Raw genomic sequence first — 26,418 nt, forward strand, 5'->3', positions numbered from 1 at the left:
TTCTCCCATTTACTTTTTACCCAACTGCAATCTGCCTTCTCCCTCAAATACCCTCTAGGTCACCAGTAGCCTCCTAATTTCTAAATCCATTGGCTCCTTTTCGGGATGAGGTGACTTGGCCTTTCCGTGACATTCATCTGGGCTCATCTCCCTTCTCCTGGAAGCATGCCGGCTGCCCTCCAGGCACCGTGCTAGCCACTGGGGATGTGAAGATGGACTGAGAAGGTCCCTGCCCTGGAGACCTGCTGGTCTAGGGGACAAGCACATACACCAGCTGCACAAAGTGAGACACGCCCTAATCAGGGTATATGCTGAGTTTGCTGAGTGACTGAATAAGTGATTAGATTAAGTGTCAAAGATTTTAAAGGACAATAGAAAATGTTTTCCCTTCACGGTTCTGAATTTACTGCATATTTGATCTTCATGACTGCTTCTTCCACCACATAGATTTAAAAAAATAAATCAGGAAAAATGCTTTCCTCACATGTTCCCACCACCACTCTTTTTTTTCTGCTTTGAAACAGCAACTGCATTGTTTCACACTTGCTCTACAGGGAATGCACTTGGCCTTGGCCAAGGCAGAGAAAAGATCAAATTAGAGAGCAAGCCGGCTTGCTGCTGGACCAGGCGGGAAATGAGATTGGCTCCCCCTCCCCTGCATCTGGAGCCTCCTTCCTCCCCCCCCAACCCCCACCGCCCCCCCTGCCCCCCCTTCTTGCTTTGCACCTCCTGGGGCTATAAGCCCTTCCCTCCTGTGAGGGGTCTCCGGGAGTGGGCTGAGTGCAGCTGCCGCCTGGTCCTTGTTTCTCTGGATCAAGGAACCTTAAGCCCCTACCTGAAAACTGACAGCAAAGCAAAGCTCCGCTATAAATCCAGTTCAGTGCTCAAAGTGGACTCCTTCAGCAAGGACTGAATGGTCCCTGGGGAGACCCTGAGAGGTACAAAGATAAAGGGGACCTGGCCCTGCCCCAAGGAGCTGGAGAGAGCTGTGGGTGAAGAGCATGTATAAACAGCCACTTAGAATGCAAGGCAGAATACAGTTAGCCCTAAAAAGAGGACTGAGCCAAGATGCTTAAGGAGAAAGAGGGGATTCGTTATGATAGGGGATCAAGCAAGGCACTTGAAAATCATTTCCCCTGTCTCTTAGAAATACAAGCAGCTTTGTTTGATGAATTCTTTCGATTTAAACAAGGGAGGTAGGATTCCAGAAAGAAGGGATGAAGTGTCGTCCAGAGAACTAGATTCTAGAGTGCCGGTCTGCCCAGCGCCATGTACTTTGGGTAAGGCCCCTGAACCTTAGACGTGGGAGTTTTTAATCTCAGATATTTATCTCAAGACTCAATAAAAACATCCAGGATGGTGGCTGTCTTTGCCCCTTCTCAAGTCTAAGAAGCCCTGGTGGTATGTCAAGGATCTTACTTTGACTCATTTCCATTCAAGACCATTTTATGCAAGTCACATTATCTAATTCTTAAAGGCACATCCACAGCATTGCTCCAGATCTGTGTAGATCTGTAGACCACTACAAGAGGACAGAGGTGACTTTTTTTTTTTAACTTGAAAACATTGCAAAGGGACAATGAAGTTTTTAAAAGAGCCATGTCCAAACCCATCTTCATGGATAGCTCAGAGGCATCCTCTTTTGCCTCCCCCATTTTAACTTACCCCATCCCAGTCATGGTGGGGTTTTTTTTGTCTTTCTGTTCCACAAAAGTTATTGTTCAGACGTTGGTCTTGGTCGTTTGCCAACCAATTTTAAAATAAAAGGCACTGCGCATAATTTGCAAAAAAAAAAGTTCTATATTTGTATTTCTAATTAATTGCTTAGGTTGAAGCCGTGTGGGGTCCTGGGTGCATAAAGGACAGAGCTGGAGCACAGAGGCTTTCACTGTCAAGTACAAGCCCAGCTAGACAGCAGGAAGAATGGAAGATTTGACAGATGTGCAGGTTTGGGGAGGGCAGCGCTAAGAGGGGAGAGAATGAAGTAGTTGGTCGAGTGGGTCAGTGAACAAGGACAACAATAATAAGAACCAGAGCTGGAGTTTGTTTTTGGTCTATGAATGCCCATTCTTTATCTCCCCAAGTAGAGAAGGAAGTGAACTAGAGTGGGGAGGCATGTGGAGCACTGCTCCAGACACTCCCAGAGGGCTGCTGGGTTCACTTCCTGTTGCTGTGTAACAAATGACCACAAATTTCCCAGCTTCAAACAACACCCATTTATCATCTTCCAGTTCTCAGGGTCAGAGGTCTGGGCAGGCTCAACTGGGTTCTCTGTTTAGGGACTCACCAGGCTGCAGTCCAGGTGTGGGTCAGGCTGGGCTCACACCTGGAGGCTCTGGGGAAGAATTGTTGGCAGAATTCGGTTGCTTGTAGTTGTAGGACTGAGGTCCCTGTTCTCCCCGCAGGGCTGTTCCCAGCTTCTAGAGCCCGTTCTCACCTCTTTGCCCTGTTACCCCAGAGCCAGAAAGAATCTTCCTCTTGTCAAATCCCTCTCAGGTCGGGAATGTCTGATGTCTCTTCTGCTGTGAGTCAGAGAAATGTTTGTTTTTCAAAGGCTTGTGATTAGGTTAAGCTGCCCAGATCATCTTCCTATCTTGAGGTCACTGATTCGTAACCTTCATCACATCTGCAGAGTACCTTTTGCCACATAAGTCGCATAATCACAGGAGTAACACCAGGGAGTGAAGGTCATGGGGCTGAGAATTCAGCCAACCACAGCTGCCCAGGGTGTGGTTCCATCTGACCTTGAAATGACACCTGGAGATCCAGGACCTAGGGCCCCGAAAACCCGTGACTGAGGGTGGTGGTGGGGAATGGCGAGCGACACAAGGAAGGAAATATCCTCCAGGAGCCAAACAGAGAAGGACTTTTGGAGGCAGAATCAGAGGAGGAATTCAGCTCCTTTCATCAATAAGCATTTTTGCCGAGAAGTTTCTTTGCGAGGCACTGTTAAGCATTAGAATAATGAAGGAGAATGTGGGGTCCCTGCCATTTAGGAGTCCACAGGCTAGTGAGATTATGAGATATCTCCTAGACTGGATATGCTGTCCTGATCAAATTTGTACACTGAGAAATCTACATATCTTCAGGAAAGTACTTTTATATATTTTACAGACCTCCCTGAGTACCTGCTGCTATTGCAGCCACCAGCAACTTTCTACTCAAGGGGGTAACTCAGGCCCTGAGAAGCAGACACTTCAGAACCAAGGTCGTGGTTCTGAAAGGGACCTCAAGGCCTCAGAGGGCTCCAGCAGAAGTGGCAGCAGAGGTAGGGACCAGAAGCTTCACATTATAGGGAAAGGGCCTTCATGGAGAAGAACAAGAGGCTACCTTGCTCAGATCAACCATAAACTACCGAAGATGGATCATTCCCTGTATTATTTCAAAACACCTTCAGAGATAAGACTTCCTCAGTCTCCTTCATAAGGCTAAAGTTCTTTACCTTTTCCCAACCTGTAAATTCTTTTCCCTTTGTTCATTCCTCTGTGGAAATAAAAAGCAAGTGCTTCACGCTAGTTTCACAATAATATGTTATACAGCTTTCTTCTGAGCATTCAAATGAATAATGTTTGGAACTTTCCTTATTACTTAATAGCATCTGGACCTGAGCAAAAAGAGTAAGGTCAGGTAAAAATGGAGCTCTAGAAAAACTCTCTTCAGGAAAATGTGGGAACAAGGATAGTAGGCTCAGATGCTTTCCTCCCCCTTTTTTGACAGGCTGCCATGCACAGTTTCTCAGGTTGCTAACTGCACAAGGGCACAGCCTGTCCTCCATCTGCCAAGTTATGCTTCCTGGCACAGAAAGGGTGTCTTGTTCTAATTTGAATAACGTACTCTGTAAACTTGTACAGCCCTGTTCTTTGCACCTGCTCTCTCCTTATCTTGAGCTTGTGAGTCACAGTGAAATGGATGAAAAGTAATCAATCTCTTGGACAAAAAGCAGGGAAGGAGCATTGGAGACAAGAAGGAAAGCCATGGAAAAAATTCTTAGGGAAAGGTAATAGGGAAAGGCAAAGAGGGGAGAGGGAGGTGACCATAAGACCTCCTAATTAGAAGTTTAGGAAACATGGTTTGCCCTGTTCAGCGACCATACTACTAGAAAATAAGCATTTTCTTTAAAATAACACTTCATGTTCAGTCAACTTCATGAAAAGATAATTGCATTGTGATTAAGCTTATAGACATAAAATTAAGCCTAATGCCTTTAATTTCACACTTTTTTTGTTTTTGCTGTTGGCGTTTTGGTTTGGTTTGGTTTAGTATGGGGTTTGGGGTGCCTTTGTATATTCCACAGATATTTCTTGGTACTGATTATGATTCACAGCACTCTCCTAGTTCTTATATGTAGTCTTTGTATATAGTGGTCCTCAATCTTTAGAGCGCATAAAAATCACCTGGGCAGCATGTTAAAAATGTAGCTTCCTGGGCCCCCTCGCAATATAGCTGCAGGATCTCTGAAGCTATGGTGTGGTCAAACACTCAGGCAGTTCTAGTGATACAAGGATAACACTGACAAAGGTTGCTGTAGGGATGGAAAGAGTATAATCCAGAGTTCCTTGTCCACAAAGAGCATGTAATGAGTCAGGGAAATAAAATGTAGATATATTTCAGTGGATGCTGAAGAGCTAGATGAGTAATAGAGAAGACAGATAATAGGGAGATGTTATATGGGGAAAAGAAGAATATTCCTAAATAGAGTTCTCAGGAGACTTCAGGAAAGAGATTGGATTTCAACTGGGCTTTTAAAAGAGGGGAGAAGCCATTTCAGGTGGGGAAAACAGATGAATAAAGGCACTGCGATTTCATGCAGTGACAGACAGCTCAAAGCAACTTAGGGGACACGGTATCTCCTCATTGCATCGTTGGTGATCCCTCTTGAACCACAACCTCATTCTTCTTCCTTACGAGGTTGCTTTTAAGAATCCTGCATAAGAAGTTGCACATGTACATCTAAAGAAAGATTAATCAGAATAAAGACTCAGACATAGAGAATGGACTTGAGGACACGGGGAGGGGGAAGGGGAAGCTGGGACGAAGTGAGAGAGTAGCATTGACATATATACACTACCAAATGTGAAATAGATAGCTAGTGGGAAGCAGCCGCATAGCATAGGGAGATCAGCTCGGTGCTTTGTGACCACCTAGAGGGGTGGGATAGGGAGCGTGGGAGGGAGACGCAAGACGGAAGAGATATGGGGATATATGTATACTTATAGCTGATTCACTTTGTTTTACAGCAGAAACTAACACAACATTGTAAAGCAATTAAACTCCAATAAAGATGTTTAAGAAAAAAAAGAGAAATTAATCAGTGTTTAAATATATGCATGAATTATGTATAATTACAGCCTGATTTGTTTAAGTGTCTCTAATGTTGAAAAACAATATGGATTCCAAATGGCATCTGATTATTAAATTCAGATGCCAGAGCCTTTCATTAACAATGAACTTTTTATTCCATGTACTTCGTTTGTTCTTTATATATTCCTTCGGAAGTGGCAGGGCTACAGACATCTCAAACTATACTGCCAATCAGTGAAAAAAAGGAAGTGGTCACACAATTAGATGTGAAGACACGCTATCAACCTTTTGCAATGTGGAGACTTTGTTTATTCATACAACCCATATTTGGAGTTCATTCTTTTTAAATGGATTCTAAAATCCCAAGTGTTGTTACTGAAGAGTGTTTGATACTTGTGTTTTATAATTCTTTCTCACTCAAGTAATTTTGAATATCAGAACACAATTTCAGAAAATATATTTAGTAAAATCAGAAGGAAACAAAGAGCACTCTCTCTTTTGCTGATACTCACCATAAATACAAAATGAGAAAAATAGGTATTTGTATAGTATTGCATGACTCTATCATTTAGAGTACAAATCACTGATGTGGCTTTTTTAAAGTGATAAATAAATGTTGTGTGGCTTCTGCTAGAGACTATATCTAAAGTTTAGTATGTATAACTGCATGGATAGAAAAACTATTAGTGGAAATACATTTATTTACTCTTTAGATGTACACTCATAATTTGTAAACTTTTTTTTATCACCATCATCAATTATATTCATGTGTGCCCAGGACAATTCTGAGCCTTCTAAGCTGCAGCTAATGCTATGTTGTATGAGTGATATTTTGTGTGTGTGTGTGTGTGTGTGTGTGTGTGTGTGTGTGTGTGTGTATTTGAAAAAACTGTTCCTGTGGCTTTGCTTCTAGAATGTGACTATATCAAATATTTGGGATTACTTTAATCATATTAGGATTAATTTCTACCAAATTGATTTTGACTGTTATATTGCCATTCCCAATCTAGTACATGTATATGGGTATGCATATATGTGTGTGTGTGTGTGTGTGTGTGTGTGTGTGTGTGTGTATATATATATTTTTTTTTTTAACACATAGATCATATTTGAAGTTTCCTTGAACAACTTTCCCAGCCTGGTTTCACATTGGTTATTCATTAAGGAGTTGATCTTCTGTCTCTTCTCCTCCTCACTGTAAATACTTTTCTACTTTTCTCTCAGGCCAGGTGGGTGCCCCCCAGAACACTATGCTTTCCTTCCTGGCTTGCTGCCTGTGCTCTTGTTTGTGATTCTTCTGTGCACCTCCCAGGACCTAGCAGACAGCAGAGCACTTGTCTACTGCTCTGTAAGTTCTGACCCGTGCCTCGAGTCGGGCAGCCTTTGAGCCCTTTCCTATCTCCAAATTGATGAGCTTGTGGATCCCAATATGTAGACACACACGCATAGGCCCCTGGTGTACTCTTTCCTGCTCACAAGGATGTGGCACTTTTTCTAATTGCTTGAACAGTTGAGTGGATCTCAGTTCACATCTTCCAGGCAGTACTTGGCCAAAACTTCTGAATATTTAATCTCTGGTGCAGGTTTAGTTCAGTTGGCTGATATCCTTCCAGTTTAAAAAGAAATTGTGGATGAAGTGTGAATACACTGTTAGGTTTTTCATCTGCATTAATAATTAGTATTTTCCAGATATTAAGTTTCTGCTTTTTATATTGCGTTTTTAGGGACATAGTACGGTCAAGAGTCTGTACTCATTGCTTCACACAATATGCAGTTCCTGAGATAACTATATAATTCCGAATGTTGATACACCCATAAGAGAGTTTGCTTTTCCTTCTCACACATCTGTTTTGCTTTATGCAAGAGAAATTTCTCATGCCAGAATGACTTTCAGTGGATATAGGCAATCTGCTTTATGCTGAGCCTCTGCACTTCACAGATGCAAATGTTTAAAAAGCAGTGAAGTTAACATAGTTATTTCTTCATCTGAAACGTTGCCAGTCACTACTTTTGTCCTTAAAAAAAATCTTATTGTGTTATAAATCCATTGTGTGTAATTCTTATAGCCTTGCCTCATAATTCTCATATAAGAACTGAATTAACTCTTCAGTGGCCTCCTAGGATGAATTTCAAGGTCCCACTAGTTTATATTGCTAGTTTCACTGTGTCTTCTTGATAGAACTTGGGTTCTTAAGGAGGGAATAAGGGATGCAGTTTCATTACCCAGAATAGAATCCCACTAACCAAAAGAGCCACCCCTAAGAGTTTAGCCTTATCAGTGTGTGCCCTCCATTATTAAATCAACAAATACGAATACCCGTTGCCTCACTCTGCGAGGAAGTGTGGGCAAGGCAAAAATATATGGATGCCAACCTCAGGAAATGTGCAGTCTAGCTGGACAGATGAAACCTAAAATAACAACGGCTGGCAGTGCATGCTAAGTGTCAACTGTCCTTCTGCTTCTGTGCTCTTGCTGCCCCGCAAGAAGAGAGAGCCCTCAGCTTCTCACACCCACACATCCAGACACTTGCTCCAAACCTTAAATTGAACCCGACCCTTCAGAACCTGAATTTTCCACATAAATTTACCTAACTTTTCTTGTATTGCTAAGTTGTTATATGGTAGAAAGCCATCTGCATAGCAAGAAGTGTAAGTACATTAACAGTAGGTCAAAGATTCAAAGCCTTTAAGAGCTTGAGAGAAGTCCAACCACGATCATTTTCTGGTGCAATCGAACATGGGAGGGTTCGGTGGTTGAAAGTTCCTGAAACTCTCAAAGCACAGGAAGGCCGAGTACAGATCCTGGTAGAAGATGTTTAACTAATGGAGTCCCTGGTGGCGCTGACTGTTTGCAGAAGGAAGCTCTTGTGTTTTCTGAAAATGCGTCCTCAGTAAAAGCTCAAAAGCCATTCATTCCATGCTAATTACAGTTTCGTGATTGAAGGTACAGCTCTGTCGGTGTCTAGAATTAGAACAGCAGAGTGCGTCCCCCAGAACATGAGCTCTCGTGGCAAAAACAGACAAAATCCACCCCCACCCCCGCCCCCGCCCCCGCCCCCGCCAAACTGACTGTCGGCAGAAATCTGGGTCTGCTTTCTGAAATGGAATGTAGGTTTCCAAATTCTGTAGACAATCTCTTTCCAAAGCAAATGAGAAACAAATAACTCACAGGCACCCACTTCATTTTTCAGTTCAAAGCAAGGAGAGTTTTCACTATGCTGTTTCTGTCTTTTCACAGCTGAGTTCTCCCCAGAATCCTTGTACCAATGGTACTAGAAATTCATGGGATCAGAGACCTGGTTTGGGACATAAATGGAATCACTTCCATTCTTATTTCCCCTCCTGTCCTGACTTCCTGCATAGCAGGCTCTGTCTGCATCTGTCTCCAAAAGAGAAATGACTGTCCTACTCTGAGCACTTGAAGGACAGACAGATTAACATTCATTCTGCCTCACTAGGGAGATCTGCAGGGGCGGGGGGCAGTGAGGCATAGGGCTGACAGGAAGTTGGAGAAGTGAATAGAGATTAGGAGAGCAAGTTTGCTAAGGGTAAGCTGGGGTGCAGCGCCTTTCCTTCTGGGACAGCAGATGGACTACTGTCTGCCTAATCCAGGGGTCGAGGAGAAAGCTCGCCATGCTGCATCACTAGACTGAGGTTTCCCAGTGGAGGGAGGGGGATAGGCCAGAGATGAACCCTGCTTTTACAGTCTACATCTTCTGCCAACATTCAGCTGCACCGATTCCTGTCTGAGACGGGGGTCCCCGGGTCAGCGGAATCACGGAACCAGGCAAGTGGGCCTGGAGCTCAAGAAGTACGTCGATGGGATGGGGTTCAGGGCCAGGCCTATAGGCCTGGTGTGGGCAGAGCAAGGCAGGCCCCAGGTCTCATGGGCAGGTTGCCAGGACGTGGTTATCAGAGCAGGAGCCCAGTGCTGAAAGCCTACAGGCAGCAAGTGTGGCCAAATACTTTGTCCCAAACAGCTGCAGGGTTGCCCCTGCCTGGTGTCAGGCCTGGTTTGGGGCTCTGGCCGGCCTCAGCCTGACCGCAGCATGGATCTCGCAGCTCCAGCTGAAGGGCAAGAAGTGCTGCTGACTCTGGAGATAAGCCAGACCTGACAGCCCCTACCCTCCTCCCCAGACATGCTCCAGATCATCTGTGTCCTTGTTTGTTCCTCACTTGTTCCAGCTCCTCCATGGGGCTGGCCCTCGGTGTAGACACACGAGAGAGTCACCCACAGTATGTGCCAAAAGGTCTGTCACCAGATGCTTCTCCTGCTGGCTGGAGGTGGGCCTGAACTCCTCTCCATAAGAGTTACTTGCCTGGTTAGCACTGCTCAGTGAGACCCCAGTGCTGCTGCAGAATAGAGCTGGGCTCAAGTCCACAGTGCAGAGGCCCTGCCCAGGTGAGGCCCAGCCACGGGGGCCAGCCCCGTTTCCTGACCCTCCCTCCCACTGCTCAGCAATGCCGTGTTCTTCCTGTCCCCCCCACATATGCCACATGCTTTCCTGCCTCTGAGCTTTTCCTCATGCTGTTCCTTTTGCCTTGACTGCCCTTCCTTGCCTTCCTCTGCCTGGTAAAATCTGGCTAATCCGTCAGTTCAAACGTAACCTTCCTGGGTAAAGCTTTCCCAGGCAGCACCACCACCTCCTTTCCTGGCAGAATTAAGTCCTTATTGCTCCTTCCTCAGCGACCACTCAGCACCTCTAGCCCATTATGGCGGGCTAAATCGTGTATATTTTTTGTTAGATTCCAAACCTCTCAAAGACAGGGACCTGAATGTCCGTTCATTCATCTTTGTGTCCCCTCCCAGCACATCGTTTGTAATTTACACAGTCTTATTGCAATCTGTTTGTAATTTACCTGGAACATAGATTGTAATTTACACATCTTATTATAAATCTGTTACCTAAGATGGAAGCCGTTAGCACTCATTAACATTTTAGCTCTGACTAGTTGAGAAAGTCAAAAGGAGGGCAAGTGGAATAGCTAATATTTATGCCTCTCTATGTGCTGCCCCCCATCAGTCCACATCCAACAGAAGTGTCAGCCAGGACATCGGCCCCAGCAGGGAGGGACTGGACAAGGCGGGCAGAGTCCATCCAGTGACACTGCAAACAGGGCGGAGGTGTCAGCTGATTGAGTACTGAGCTGTCCTGAAGGCGGAGTGAGATTGGTCCCTGGTGGCCTTCCAAAGTATTTGGCTTTCTGAAGCTGCCTGTGGCTCCGGAAATCAGGGAGCTGCTTTAATGGGAGTGCTTCTCTGTGCTGGGGGGTATAAATGCAACATGAAATGAATTTCCCTCTACCCAGTACAGGATGTGCTCTGCGAGCATGTACCCCATGCCAGCTACGCACACAAGGATGTGCACTAGGATAGTGTCCTCCTGGCCACCCTGGAGGTGATGCAGGCCTCATCAGAAAAGTGTTGTAAGGGCTTCCCTGGTGGCGCAGTGGTTGAGAGTCCGCCTGCCGATGCAGGGGACACGGGTTCGTGCCCTGGTCCGGGAAGATCCCACATGCCGCGGAGCGGCTGGGCCCGTGAGCCATGGCTGCTGAGCCTGCATGTCCGGAGCCTGTGCTCCGCAACAGGAGAGGCCACAACAGTGAGAGGCCCGCATACTGCAAGGAAAAAAAAAAAAAAGAAAAGTGTTGTAAAAACCACGCGGATATATGTGGAATCTAGAAAAATGGTATAGATGATCTTATTTGCAAAGCAGAAATAGAGACACAGACGTAGAGAACAAACATATGGACACCAAGTGGGGAAAAGGCGGGGGATGAATTGGGAGATTGGGATTGACATATATACACTATTGATACTATGTGTATCAATGAGAACTAATGAGAACCTACTGTATAGCTCACGGAACTCTACTCAGTGCTCTGTGGTGACCTAAATGGGAAGGAAATCCAAAAAAGAGGGGATATATGTATACGTATGGCTGATTGACTGTGCTGTACAGTAGAAATTAATACAACATTGTAAAGCAACTATACTCCAATAAAAATTTTTTAAAATTAATTACTTAAAAAAAACACACAGAGTCAGACATTTGAATGCAAATTGGATATCTTAGTCCATTCAGGCTGCTATAACAAAATACCACACACTGGGTGGCTTATAAACAACAGAAATTTAATTCCCACAGTTCTAGAGGCTGGGAAGTCCAAGTTCAAGGTACTAATGGGGTCACAGCCTGGTGAGGGCCCACTTCCTGATTCACAGCCATGACTTCTCCCTGTGCCCTACAAGGTGAAAGGGGAAGGGATATCTCCGGAGCCTCTTTTATGAGGGCACTAATCCCATTCATGAAGCCTCCACCCTCATGACTTAAGCACCTCCCAAAGGCCCCGCTTCCTAATACCGTCATCTTTGGGGGTTAGAATCTCAACATACAAATTTCAAAAAGACATAAAGATTCAGACCACAGCACTGGATGTGTGAAGCTATTAGAGAATTACTGTTAATGTTCTAGGAAACATTGCTCATCTCTGCCCATTAAATCACTATTAATTTGATGATGGTATTACAATTATGTTTTTTGAAGAAACCTTATCTTTTAGAAATATATACTGAAATATTTACAGGCGAATTTTATGACGGCTGGGATTTCCTTTGACACAATGTGGGGAGGAGGGGGAAGCAGGTACAGGTGGAAGAAGATTGGCCACAGGCGGATTATTGCTGGAGTTGGATGCCTTGGTGCTTGTTATACTAGTCAGTTTACTCTTTTGTGTGTTTGAAATTTTTCATAATAAGATGTTTTTTAAGTATGTAGGAGAAAAGGTGGAAATAAGTTTATTTTGTTCTCATCCCCTCAATTCTTGGATTCACTTTATTATGTTTCTTTGCCTTGCCCAAGATCACCTCTGAAGATTAGGGAAGAGGATCCAAATTATTGGCTTCTCCACCCCTCCAGCACCTTCTTAAAAGGCCTTTCCTCAGGTTTCTCAAATATGTTTAAGGCCTTGTAAAGAAGACTCATCTCCTCCCATTGGTCAGGTGGGGCTGGGGACAGCCCTGAGTTCTGGACAGCATATCTGCGCCCAGAGCGCTGGGCTGCGCCTCCTGCTGGGATGAAGCACTTACCTCTCCCCAGAGGTAATGGGAGAGATGCCTCATTGATGACAGGTTATAGAAGAGAAGGTGCCACTTCATTGTGCCTGTATCCTGGGGGAGCTGGCAAGGGCACCTTTTAAAAGAAAGACAGCTTCATGGGGCTAACTCTGCTTGGAAGCCAACTGATGAAGACGTGTTATCTGATAGAGCCTGGGGACCACCAGCCACTTAGGAACAGACAGTGTGGCGGGCAGGCTCAGCCCTGAATCATTTAATCTCTCAAACGTTTCCATTTTATCTCCCTCCACAGACTGGATGCTCTGAAGTCCATTAGCTTAATGTTCTCCAGAATATATTTTCACTGGGCTCATTTCCACCACCCTTTTGTTTCTAAAACACCCCCCCCACACTTTGCATGTGCACACACACACACACACACACACACACACACACACACACACACACGCTTCACCTTGGGATGCGCTGTGCTCATGCTATGGTCCTCAACCACTTCCCAGCTCCCTGGCCCAGCTTTTTCCTCCTGTGCAGCCCACAGACACAGTTGCAAGGGAGCTGAGGAAGACTAGCTCATTCAGGGTGAGAAGGAGTGGAGGAGTAGGCACGGCAAGTGTGCACCAGCTTGTGGAGTCTTAAATGGAACCATGTAAGACTTAAGAGTTTGGGGGATGTCCCCGTCTGAGTTAATATCTTGTCTAGCTTCCTGTCCATGTTCCACTTTCTAGTGGTGTGACTTGGAGGAAGCTGCCAGGGCCGTATTCACATTCCAGATGCCATGAGAGCTGTGGCTGAGAACGAGTACAGTGGACAACCAAGTTGGGTTCCAGGAGGAGCCGAGAGTCGAGAATAATGAGACAAATCTAGCAGGCTGGAATGCGATCTGGGTAAATGTAAAGAACTGTGCTTGGGGCCCTTTGCAAAGAGCAGGGTGAGAAGGCATCTCTGACTGGGAACTTAATATGAGGCAACAGAATGATGGGGCTGCACAGACCCACAAACACATTTTTAAAAATCCAATTGCGTGGATAATTGAGATTGAAAGCATCGAAACCATACCATGTCCAGAAGGGCCGATCCAGATAGCATGTTTTGTTTCCTGTAAGTTCTGCAGGGAGCCGTCACAATGAACATTAACTGTTAGTAGGAAAGGTGGGATTATTTCTGTGATGGTGCCTGAGGCTGTGCGTTGCATGCAGAAGTTGGTCCATCAAGATCTTTCCTATGGACATCCTCGTGGCATCCTTCAGGTATCAAATTGTTATGCGTGTCCGGGGGCGCTGTGACTCTGTTGTTGTTTTTCATTTCCTCTGAGTGGTGGTTAGTTTTGTTGCTGTTGCTGTTGTCTGCTTTAAGTTCCTGAGTTACGCAGAGGGTGGTAGAAAGGAGGATGGGGCCAGAGTAGATCTTATAATAATAACAACGATCACAGTGAAGGCCGCCATATTTTCCCTCTATTTGGTGCCATGCACTGGCTCCGCACTTTGCATCCACTGGCCCCTTGAATCCTCACAGAAATCCCAAGAAGATAGGTGGTGGTGTTATTCCTATTTTATAGAGAAGTAAACCTTAGAAGAGTTAAGTCATTTGCCCATATGCTGCACAGCTGGAAGGGGTCAGAGCTGGATTTGAGGTTCAGTTATTGCCCGAGGACAGGCTCTTCCTGCCTTTCCGGTACTGCCCTTTGGACAGCCTGAAGGGACTGTTCCTTGATGTATTCCTTGCGGGGCTCAGTGCTCTGGTGAGTGCCTCGGGCATCCTTTCTGGGTGTGGGCATATACCAGAGCCTCGGAGCCGGCGGGGCTCTGGCAGTGATAAACAGAACTTGGAAATTTGCTTCAAGTGGACATGCCAGCTCACCCCACCGTTTTCCTGATCAGAGGACAAAGCGGTGTTGAGCATATATTTATCCTCACTTATTATCATACCCTCTCTTTCCTGTTTGCTTTTCTGGTCAAGGTCAGAAAGAGAGTTTTGCTTTCTCAGAAATAGTTCTTGCTGCCATGGAAAAGAGAAGACAAGTTTGCATTTGCCTATTCCTTCTGCAGTGGAAGATGGATAGAAGAAAAATAATTAGAAATAAAATTAATGAATGGAAACAAAAGGACGTATTTCTTCCTAATCACTTCATTTTGTTCTCCTTCTAGTCTTATTAAATCTTCATCACGTAACCGGTATAAAATCACGTATCCGGTATAAAAGTGTAGGTTCTAACAGTGGAAGGGTAGCTGCCTATGGGCTTCGCTGGCTTAATTCTGCTCTGACATGTAGCTGAAATGTCAGATTCCCACCACAGATAAGGGGCAAATACAGAAAGTAAATCGGCGTACAGGTAAACCTGATATGACTCTAGGATTCAATCTGATGCTTTGGTTACACGATCCAGCGATCTTTAGGAAAAAGCTTTGGAGTTTTCAACTGTCCCTTTGAAATGTGATTTATAATTTAGTTGGGGTTTCACTCACCGGCGTGCATCCCTTTGAGTAAATTGGTGAGGAACTTCCCGTTTCTAAGAAACCGTGTCTGTGTGTTGTTCTCACAAAACCCTGGCAGCCGATGCTGAGACCCTACCGGTGGTCCCTGGCCAGGAGATACAGGAATGTTGCAGGGAAGGATCAGTCACTCAGCAAATATTTATGGGGTTCTCACTGAGCTAAGTCCTAGTAATTTGAAAGGAACTTAAAGGTCTAGTCCCTGCCCTCAAATGGTCTTGATTTTATGAGACTTGACAGGGACCTCTGAGGACACGGGAACACCTGGCCACATTGTCCTCATGCCCCACGAGTGCACAGCTGTGGGGACTGCTGCCCATGAGCAGGGAGCCTTGTGAGTGAGCGGGCAGGTGGGAGATAGGCCGACAACCGTAGCCAACCCCATGGGGACAGACGGGCCATCCCCACTGGGTCATCAGCAGCTGTGAAAGTAGGGACCGCCCACTTTATCTCCTCTCCAGAGCCCACTCTGAAAGCACTTGGGTAATTACGGCTTCCATTTCTGCCTTTGGTTGTGAGTTTTAGTGTATTAATTATCTGCCACGGCAAGAGATTTCCCCTGTTCCCTGTGAACTGTCGCCCTTGTCCTCCCAGTGACTGTTGCACCCTTCACTGCTTGTGAAGTCAGAATAGTTCCACAGCTTCTGTTTCTTCTGTATCACGTGAAATCAGGCAGTTTCCAACCATCCTCTCCTCTCTAACTTACCGTCTCCCTTTTTCCTCTGGAGAAGCTTATGTGATTACATCAACCAAATTCTCTAACCTCAGTGGCAGGTGGGTTTGGAGGAGGTGGCCAGGCATGGAGAAGAATGAAGTCGTTTTGAAAAACATTCACCAGAGCTTGGGTGAAACACTCTTTTTCTTTCCATTTCACAGTTTGGTTACATCTGCTTGAGCACTGACTAATCCTGAGAGAGAATCTCTCCCCTGGTGTTTCTGTTTCTTTTGGCAGGAGTCTAGCTCTGCATATATCTTAGGTGAGCTCCTTGAAACTAAGGGGCTTTTCTTTTCTATTCTCAAAACATTAATGGCTAAAGAGTCTTAGAGCCATTCGGGCACTCTGCTTGTACCCTTGACTCACCAGGACTGCCAGGCGGCCTGTCTGATTCTGCCGGCCTCCTTCAAGTGCGGGGTAAGGCCACTGAAACAAGCAACAGGCCCTTTGCTAGACATAGAGCTCCTGGCCTGCAGGGAATAGCATTAGAGCATAGCTCCCTGCACCTAGTAGATGCTCAATAAATAATCACTGAATGGAATAAAACCAGTTCCTGGTATGGCACCAGGTTTAGAGTAAATGCTCAATAAATGTTCGTTGAAATATGCATAAATTACAGTGTTTCATGGAGGAAGAATTCCAGTCTTCATAGAGCTTGCCTCATTTGAACCTCTGAAAAGGACTCAGGCTGGATAAAATAGGAAAGCATCCAAGCCCTCCAGCCAAGGAGACCAGCACTGTTTCTGTGGGAACTTGGATGCCCTGACCTCACGGAAGCTTGCACGAGTGGAGCAGGCCTGGGGTGGTGCAAATCCGGGGGCTTCCTCTCCCCCTTTGGCATCCTTAGCAGCAGCTCATGCTTTGCTGTGCCAGGTCCCAGCTTCAGCAGCTTGAACAGCCCAGTAATTATCTCCTGATCAAGGGAGGCAGGGATGTGTGCGGAAATCACTTTTTAGTAGCAAATATTTCTTTTGGAAAAGCCCCAGTAAGCTGCCAGCTTTCCCTCGAGTGTTCAAAGCATACCAGAGGACTGCCAAGCCGGTTCAATCGTATTAACGCAAGTAGTGTCCCCGGCTCAGAGGGAAATATAGGATAGTGAAGTGTCAGTTTCAGGGCTGGAGCTCCAGCTGCCACAGGTGAGTGAAAACGCCCCCCTTGAGAGCAGAGGAGTCGCCCAGGGAGGGGGAAATGCTGCTTTCCAGGTCCCAGGGTTCCTGCTCTTTATCCCTCCAAGGCAAGCTCTTTATCTCATCGGGGTAAGTACTTGTTTCACTCTCAGGAGAGCAAACACAACCAAATAAGGACGTAGATGTGTCCTCCTCATGCTCCTTCTCTTTGACCATTCAGGAGAAAAGATCCTGGAGATACCAGTTCATTGAAATCCATCACAAGGACCTCAGGAGACACCCTTAGATCGAGAGGTAGGACCGCAGGTTCATCCTGGCCACAGATTCCCTCTCAGCTATCAATGCAAACGGAAGAGACCAAACGTTTTTAGTTTGGCCTAATGCAGAGCTGGCTACCTGACCACAACTCCCTCCTCGGACACCAACTAGCCGGGTCAGGGAGCTTAGCTTCCACGCCCTCATCTCTGCAAGCGGAGCTCAGGCTACATGATGTCTAAGGCCCCGCGGGAGCTCTAACATTCTTCATTCTATAGTAATTATCTCCTTAATTATTCTAGTGTCTTTTCTCTACACCTTATTCTTTTGGGGGTGTGAGATTGAGATACAGATGCTACCCCCGCATGTGTATTTCCCACAGTCGGATCTCAGCCGCTGCTGTCTGTCCATCTGTCCCTACTTAGCTCCCTCTCAAGTCTAACCATCCCCGGGAGCTCCAGCTCAGTCACTTAATCAGTAATGTTTATCAGCTCACAGCGCTAGTGTACAGTACACTGCTGAACAAAATAGTCATGGTGCCTTCCTGTTTCGGATCTTATACTTGTAGAGAGAGACATAGAAACAAAGAAATAGATAATTACAGATTGTAATGTGGGTTACAAAAGATGAACAGGGGTTGACCTCATTTCATTTCAGAGGTCAAAAAAGGCTACTCTGAGGAAGTATTATTTGATCTGAGACCTTGAAAGGGAGTTAACCAGGCAAAGAGTTGTAGAAAAAAAAGAAAGAGTTGTTCTCTTTCTAGAGAGAGGGAGGAACAGGTGCAAAGACGCCTGCAGCAGGGAAGGGCCGTTCAGAGGAACAGAGCTCAGTGTGTCCAAAGAACTGAAAGAAACCAGTGTGGTTGGAACATACTGACAGGGGGAGTGGATAAGACCAGAGGAGGGATGGATTCACTAAGATAATGCTGGCATCTGGCACAAACCAAAACTCTCTGATAATCCAGACATTTCTCCTTCGTGTAGAGTACAAGGTGAGTATTCCTAATAAGTAGACAGCTCTCTTCCCAGCAGTGTTTCAAGGACCACAGCTCCTTCTATCTTTGGCTCTGACTTTTTTTTTTCTTTTTTTTTTTTTTGCGGTACTTGGGCCTCTCACTGTTGTGGCCTCTCCCGTTGCGGAGCACAGGCTCCGGACGCACAGGCTCAGCGGCCATGGCTCACAGGCCCAGCCACTCCATGGCACGTGGGATCTTCCCAGACCGGGGCACGAACCCGTGTCCCCTGCATCGGCAGGCGGACTCTCAACCACTGCGCCACCAGGGAAGCCCGGCTCTGACTTTTTTAATGAGCGGCCAAGGCCAGCATGCTTGTCTGCATGGAGAGTTGTGCACAAGAGGGTTTTCTGGGCCCAGGCCTGCCTGGGAATTGTGCTCCCACCCCGTCCGCATTCTACTGGCACAGAGCTAGCTACAAGGAGGCCAGGAAACTGGTGGGATTGTGATCCCCAGAAGGAGGCATAGCAGATCGAGCAGGCCCCGTGGGCCACGTTGCAGGATTGAGGCTCTATTCCCGGAGTGCCTGCGGTACATCTGTCATCACGTCTAAACCTACGTGTCTGCTTGCTTATGTCATACAGCGTGTCTAAACCTAATTCATCATCCCCCTCAAAAAGCACCCTCTCCCCCCGCGGTGTTTGCTTCTTCTTTCAGTGATGCTGTTCCAGGCCTCATAGTCCTTTCTTCCCCGCTCTACTGTCTACAGACTTCCCTTCTGCCTCCCAGGCCTGGACTGTTTCAGTACTCTCCCAGCGAGGCTGTTTGATTGGGTTCTTCCAGCTCTGCTATGGAATGCTAATTTACACATCTGCTGTGTGGACTACTGCTTCCCTGTTATTCCTGGCTGTGATGCTTCTGCAGTATCAAGTCATCTGGGAAGCTTAATAATCAGGTCATAGTGAACGTGGAAATGAGTCTTTCTAAAATGTGCCTTTCATGCCTGCTCAAAATTATGTTACTGGCTACCAGTTACCTACTGCAAAAAGATCTAACTTCTATAGTTTGGGGCAACTCAGTCAACCTATCCTTTCCAAACTGTTCTTATCCCAGACCCCCTCCAGCCAGCCAGGGTGTCCAACTATTATCCAAAAATATATATATATATATTTTTCCAAATGCTTAGTGTTTATTTGATTCTCTCTTTCTATGCCCTCAGGCAGGACAGACAATTTCATAGATACTGAGGTCCTATGACTTGAAGGTCACAAGCCTACATCAGAGGCAAATGCAATAACCAAGTTAAAGTGAATCATGAATCACTACCAGTGAGGGCTTTATGAGAATCAGAACTATTCTCCAGAGTCAAACAGACTTGGTGAATTCCCATCTCATACTACTCCCCTCTGCCTGGGACATCCTCTTCCTGCCTACCCATCTCTCCAAATCCTACCAATTATTCAGGGCTAGCGCTCATGCCCAAGTCTCACCTTCTCTGGGAAGCCTTTCTTTACCCCACCAACTAGCAAATAAGCTTTCTGTCTTTGGAGTCCTGTTACACTCCCCAAAGTCCTTTGCACAATGGATTGCAAATACTAGGTGCTTAATTAATGCCTATTTATATTATAGCTTACCACTCCTTTGGCATTTATCATGTTTCACCTTTTATTGACATTTATCCTTCCAATTCATTCTAAACTTCTGAAGTAGAGCTACTTTTCTCAATATCTAAAACAGTACCTGGCACATCCTCAAAAAAAGAAATAAGTAATTAATGCTTTTCTATAATTCCTGTGACACATAGTTCCTTCAACATAGCAGATGCCCAGAACATTCTTTTTGATTTCTTGTGGTTGTGGTCATTGTTGCTGTTGTTTGAATATATGATCTCTTCTAAAATGTAAAGCCTTAGCCAGTTAAGGTGGAATGCTTCTTCTGGGAATTCCAGCCCCAAAGGTGATCTTTGGGCAAAATATTTGATGGGGAGCCATGCCTGCCAGTGAGTCCCTAGCTGTCTGTAGGCAGCTTCCTACTTTGTTTCTTCTGCCCATTCAGGAGGCCAACTCTGGGTTTGTCATGAAGGGTTCAGTTACAAATATTCCCATTTCCCTATTTACAATACTCCTTTCCCCCAAGAAAGAGGTTGCAGAGAATAGCGGTATTGCCCTGGAGGTCTGTCTTTTAGATTTTCCATGTTATCAAGATTTTTCACGTGAAAAACTGTACAAGAACCAGAAGACAGCATCAGACCAAAGGACCGTATTTGCAGAATCTCCCTGGCTCTGTGGGGTTTTGATCACCTAAACCATTGTAAGGCGCCATCCTCTAGTTAGATGAGCCCCTGATAGGATAGCTGGGCCCTCCGTTCCATTTCTAAATCTGCCTGCTTCTCAACAGTCTTATTTGAGTCAGATGGGAAATTCAGTACTATCTTGGGGGTTTTTTCCCCATCTTAAATGGTTTCCCGTATGCAGGCCTGAGAAACAGGGCTTTGCTGTTCACATCCTCCCTTAATGTGACGAGGCTGACACTAGTGTCAGGGGAAAGAGAAGAAGTGGGGAGTGACTTTTTTTTTTTTTTTTTTGCGGTACGCGGGCCTCTCACTGTTGCGGCCTCTCCCGTTGCGGAGCACAGGCTCTGGACACGCAGGCTCAGTGGCCATGGCTCACAGGCCCAGCCGCTCCGCGGCATGTGGGATCTTCCCGGACCGGGGCACAAACCCATGTCCCCTGCATCGGCAGATGGACTGTCAACCACTGCACCACCAGGGAAGCCCAGGGAGTGACATTTAGAATGGAGTCCCTCCTACTTGCTTTGGGCCTCAAAAAGGCATCCTGACTACTAGGAAGAGAACGTCTGTCCAGACTGGGACAGCCACCCCTGAGTCACACTCTGCCCCTTCTGTGAGTCATTTCATGAATTGTGTGAGGTGCCTAACAGCCAGCATTCTTCAGGAAGCACTTTCAGGATTATGGATGTGACAGTTAATACGGGGTTTTCAGAGAGAGGACTGAGGCTTCAGGAATCTCAGGATATCTGTCTGGTGGACTCCATAATCAAATCAGCATCTGCAGTTTCATGAATCTTTAAGGCAGGTGCTCTCTGGAACCGAACCTTTTCAAGTTGATCTGAAGAGTTATTGGCATCTCTTGACCATTTCATTCTCTCTAACTCGGTTGGAGAGCAAAGACACCACCTTTGCTTACTGTCTCCGATGCATTTCCAGTCTTCCATGGAAAGGGGGAGTGTGCTCTGAATCCTGGTCCCTGTGAGAATCTGATAGTCTCAAAATATAAAACATCCTTCGTTTCAACTGGGCTGCTGCCAACAACTCGGGTAGTCTAGAAAGAGTTGGCGCAAATGTTTGCTTTTTTACCTTTGGCAAGCAGCACCTAGTGGTCCTCATTTCGGTGATTATAGGGTTTGTGTAACATGCTGGAGTTTGGGCCGTGGAATAGCAATGCTGGGAAGGGCTGTCCTCAGAGGAGTGCCAACCAGCTTCAGTTTTCTGCACTGTAATTGTTGCCCCTGCTGCCCCAGTTTGAGCTCCCAGGGTCAGGAGGGGCGGCATCACCAGATGGCCAAGAGCAGCCAGGCCCACCTGACAGCCATCATGGGCGGATCCCACGGGGAGGGCCCCCTTTCCAAATGAAGGATTAAATTAGCATTATTTCATCCTTATCCAAACATGTGCTCAGAGCCTAGACATGGCCTTCAGTAAGGCATCTTGGACCGTGAGGCTTTGTGGCCGGGATTTCACTAAATGCCATGTTGGGGGCAGGGGAGTCTTTCCTCTTTCATCCCTAGCCAGGGAACAGATGACTTGGCCTCGTTCATGCTCATCATCTTAATCACAGGCTGAAGATGAATATTTTTGGTTAGTTTCCCTTTGTTTTATATATACATGGTGCCTATTTATAGCTATTTGCTGACAGACTCTACCAATTACTTGAAAAACTTGTACTTAGAGAGAGACAGACTAAAAATGTGAATTCAGTGGATAGCCATAGTTCTGCATAGATTAGCCCATTGTGGGGCAGGATCAGAATGGAGACGGTGGCTGGCACGTGAACAGTGATGCCAGAACTGGAAATGATTGTCCATTGTCACATTCTTTGGAGGCTGATTAGAGAAAACACACACTCTTCTATGTCTTATCTTTGTTATTACAAGCTCACTGGACCCCTCGTTCATGTTTCTTACGGGCAGTATATGTTCTAAGCCCAGTGAAAGTCCATCTCCACAGCCATCAGTGACATCCTATTTGCCAAATTCAGGCTATTTTCCCTGCTTTCTCACACTTTCCTTCTCTTTGACATGAACCGTTTTCTCCATGGAATATTTCCCCTGGCGTCTGAGGCATTCTTCTAGTCCAACTCCTCCTCCGTCTTTTGGAGGCTCCTTCCCTTTCAGCTTTGCCTTTCAAATGGTGGTTCTCCCCAGGGTTCCATCCTCCACAAACAGACAAAGAAGAAGCAAAAGAAGCTGAAAAATGATATCAGGTAGGAATAATAACTAACTCTGATGGAGCAGTTTCTCTGTGCCAGGCACCCTGGTGAGTGCGTAGGGACTCACCATAGGGAGAAGAAAATTTCAAGAAGACACTCCCCGTCCCTGAATCATCTTTGTCACCTTTTCTTTACTGTCACCTCATCCTGTCCTTTCGGGCCCAGCTCAGAGAGCACCACCTTTCTGGATCCTCCCAGGCAGCTAAGCATCTCCTTTGGAATCACCCAGCACTTTGCGCATTTTATTCAGTCCGTCAACACACGTTCATTGCACTAGTTTAGAATTTCTGCTGTTTTAACAAAATTCTTTTATTATTACCTGCTGGACCCCAGTTTTTACATGCTGAAGATTTAGTATCTAGCACGTAGAGTGACGGACAAAGAAATATTTGTTCAATAGGCAAATGAGTGATTAATGTAAAATAGGATACTTATTCAAGATCCATTTGAACCAAAGTATGAGAAGATCCCTCATCAATCCATTTGCCGTATAAATTGCTTAATTTACTAGGACAGTTGTGACTTGAGGATTCCCTGAATGGGGCTGTTCTGTGGCTTTGGTTTACACGGCTCAATTGACATTCTTGGTTAATGTCAGACATGGACCAACTGTTGAAGTTCCCTGTAACACAGGCACGTTCTCTGAATACTTATTATGCACAATTCAATAATGATTAACATTTGAACTCTGTCTAGGCTGAGCACGCCACATCAAAGCTCTTTTTTTCACTAGGACTTTTAAAATATCAAATATGGACTAAATGAGTAGGTGTTGGAGAAACTGACTTTGGAAACCCAAAATCATAAACTTAGATTCATTTGAAATCTGTCATGTGGAGTGCATACATAAAAATTATGAGCATTTTGATTTTTCCCTTGTAGGTCATAAATAACGTCCTTAATATTCCTCTTCACCTTTTTCCGATTAGCTTTATGTCTGGCATATTTTCCCCAACACTCCTGTTTCCTGTTGTAAGGATTTCACCAAGGAGAGACGAGATTCTAAACAAGTCCTGTGGGTGTAACAATAAACTTGCAGCAATCAGCGTTAAGTCCAGAGATAAGAGGCAGGATGAGTTTGGCGAGGACTTTTTTTTTTTTTTTCTGGTACGCGGGCCTCTCACTGCCGTGGCTTCTTCGGCCGCGGAGCACAAGCTCCGGACGCGCAGGCCCAGCGGCCATGGCTCACGGGCCCAGCAGCCGCTCCGCGGCATGTGGGATCCCCCGGGACCGGGACACGAACCTGCGTCCCCCGCATCGGCAGGCAGACCTCCAACCACTGCGCCACCAGGGAAGCCCTGGTGAGGAATTTTTAATGGTGGTCAGGCCTCCCTATTTTTCCCTTCTCCGGGTACACACCAGCAGGGCCGCACAGGCCCCGAGGGGTGGAGATGGCCCAGAAAGGCAGAGGGCACGTGGCCCGCTGTAACCCAGACTCACTAAACAACGCCACCATCCGCCAGTGCCAACATGCTCCCCAGGCCCCCAGTCCCTCACCATCCAGTAGAGTGCTCTGACAAGATCAGGCACATTCTGGGTGGTATGGCCATAGACCGGCAGAGTGCTCTGGGCCGCTGCCTTTTACCCTGGGGTCTGCGGCACCCATGGGGTCCTCTGGGGCCTGCTGACAGTGAAGCCAGGTGGAGACTGGACAGCTCTGCTTTTAGCTCTTTTATATGCTGGGCAGCTCCACAGAGTTTGCTTGGAGGGAAGAACTATGTAAGACCATATGGCAAGCGTAATAGGTGCTGCTTACTGACGATGGTGATTTCACATCGTTGAAGACTGGGCAGTCCATGTTGGCAGACTGGGTCAGGCAAGAGACCAGGGCTGAGCTTCATGGGGCTCAGGGAGCAGAGTTCAGTACTAAGATGACTACAGGGGTCGGGTGATCCCAATGTAGAACCAGCATTGGGAATCCCTGTTCTATTTCACTCTATTTCCACAATTTTGGACAGACCTCTGGTTTAGCCTATAAAATTTAGGTGGTATCAAAACATTTTTTTCATATAAAATTTTTTTTCTTTCTTCATTCATTCATTTTGAAACCACTTTCTTAAGGTATGATCGACGTACAAAAAGCTGTACACATTTAATATATACAACTTGGGTTTCGAAATAAGTATACATTCATGAAACCAGTACCACAATCTATGCCGTAAACATATCCATCACCTCCAAATGTTTCCTCCCACCTCCTTTATTTATCATTGTGTGTGTGTGTGTGTGTGTGTGTGTGTGTGTGAGATAAGAATGCTTAAAATAAGATCTACCCTCTTAGCAAATTTGTAAGTACACAACACAGTATTGTTAACTGTATACATCATGCTGTACAGTAGATCTCTAGGACTTGTCTTGCATAACCGACACTTCGTACCCTTTGACTAACACCTTTGACTAATTTCCCCATCCCCTTCTGCCTATAATTTTCGAATAATACCTTGTTCCAGCTGGTTCAGATCTCTCAGTAATTACAGGGTTGGGTAGTTGATCACACCTTGATTCTGATGGCTGTCAATCCAAGGCCACAGGTTCAACTTGACTTGAAATGATTTTTTTTGAGTTGGTCAGTAGGTTTTGTCTGTGTGCCCGGTCCTGTGGCAATTGCTGTGGGAATTCAAGACCTGTAACCAGGATTTTTCTACTTACACTCACCATCGATAGGATCTCATTTCATCCTCACAGTCATCCTGGGAGGGAGGCATTATTTTTATCCTCATTTGACATACTTGGAAACAGGAAATCAGAGTGGTTAAATGATCTAACAAGATAATAGAAAGACATTATTCTAAAGGCCACTGAAATGCACAGTGGTTTCTCTGAGTTCCTTTTCAGAACTAAAGAGTAATGGCCAAGGGAATCCTGCTGCGTTCCTAAAAGCTCTGTGGATCCCAGCTTTCGAGCTGGGAGGGCCGTCCCTATGGTTGTTAGGCGCTTTTTTTCATCTCTGAAAATTAAGGAAAGGGGGTCAGTAAAGTGTCAGCTCAGAGTGTGGCGGTTCTAACCAGTGTTTTTCAGGAACTATTTTTAGAGGAAACACTTTTATTTTTAGATCCAGAATGATTTTTAAAAACAAACTCAAGACAACAATGAGCACATTGGCATCTGGATATGTAAGTCCTTACCACACAGTGAGATGGGAGGCAGCCGTGGCCTGAGCTTTCAGGTCACGTAAAACCATGAGCAGCCTGGAGATTTGATCCACATGTGCACCCCGCGTGTCTCTCCACAAGTAGCCGGAATGCACTATGATGTGGGCGGAGGTGCAGGCGGTGGGCAGTGGGGCTCAGACTGGCTGGCACAATAGGGACCTTAGTGATTTGAACTTCACCTCGAATTCGGGATCCCTTGAACTTCTATTGGATTGAAGAAATCCAATCAAATGTTTAGTGTAAATAAAACTTTACTGTAATAAACTTTAAGAGACACGTTTGACTCACGTAACAAACTGACAAACAAGCAACTTTCAAGAACATTTAAGCATGAAACTTGAAGGTAGTTGTTGCTAATTAAACTTAAATCCAACCTGTTCACTAAAAATATACCTGAAAGGATTGCATTTTAGAAAACACCTTGATAACCAAATACCTGGAAAAGCTGGGAATTTTCCCCAGTAGCCCAAGTGATTAAGTCTGCAGTAAGTATATATGCACTGTCATCAAAGTACAAAGATGGCGTGACGCTAGCATGAAGAATAAAATGGGTCATTAGAGGTAGAATGGAATTTTAAACTGATCTTTGTGAATTATAAAACAAACAAAGCAAAAACAAATGGAGCTCAGTGGGAATGAATGACAGGCCATACAACAGGGCAGAAAAGGAACTAAACCCTCAAAGTGACAAATTAACTCTGGAAGAACATGAATGGGGGAACAAATAGGTGCTCTCCAAACCCAGACCAGAGAAATGATTTGTTTTGTTTTATTTTCTGTTTTTTTCTGGTGTAATAATGAATTCTATCTACTTTCCTCTTCTTTGTAAAGTCTTGAG

General features: G+C 45.6%; 1 protein-coding gene across 2 annotated transcripts in view; it reads left to right on the forward strand.

Annotated features, from left to right (window-relative positions):
- Positions 1-26,418, forward strand: part of ARSB (arylsulfatase B) — a 176,465-nt gene that overhangs the window by 134,172 nt on the left and 15,875 nt on the right. The window lies entirely within an intron of this gene.

Source organism: Leucopleurus acutus (genome assembly GCF_964270905.1).
Source record: "Leucopleurus acutus genome assembly, chromosome: 3".
Lineage (NCBI taxonomy): Eukaryota > Metazoa > Chordata > Mammalia > Artiodactyla > Delphinidae > Leucopleurus > Leucopleurus acutus.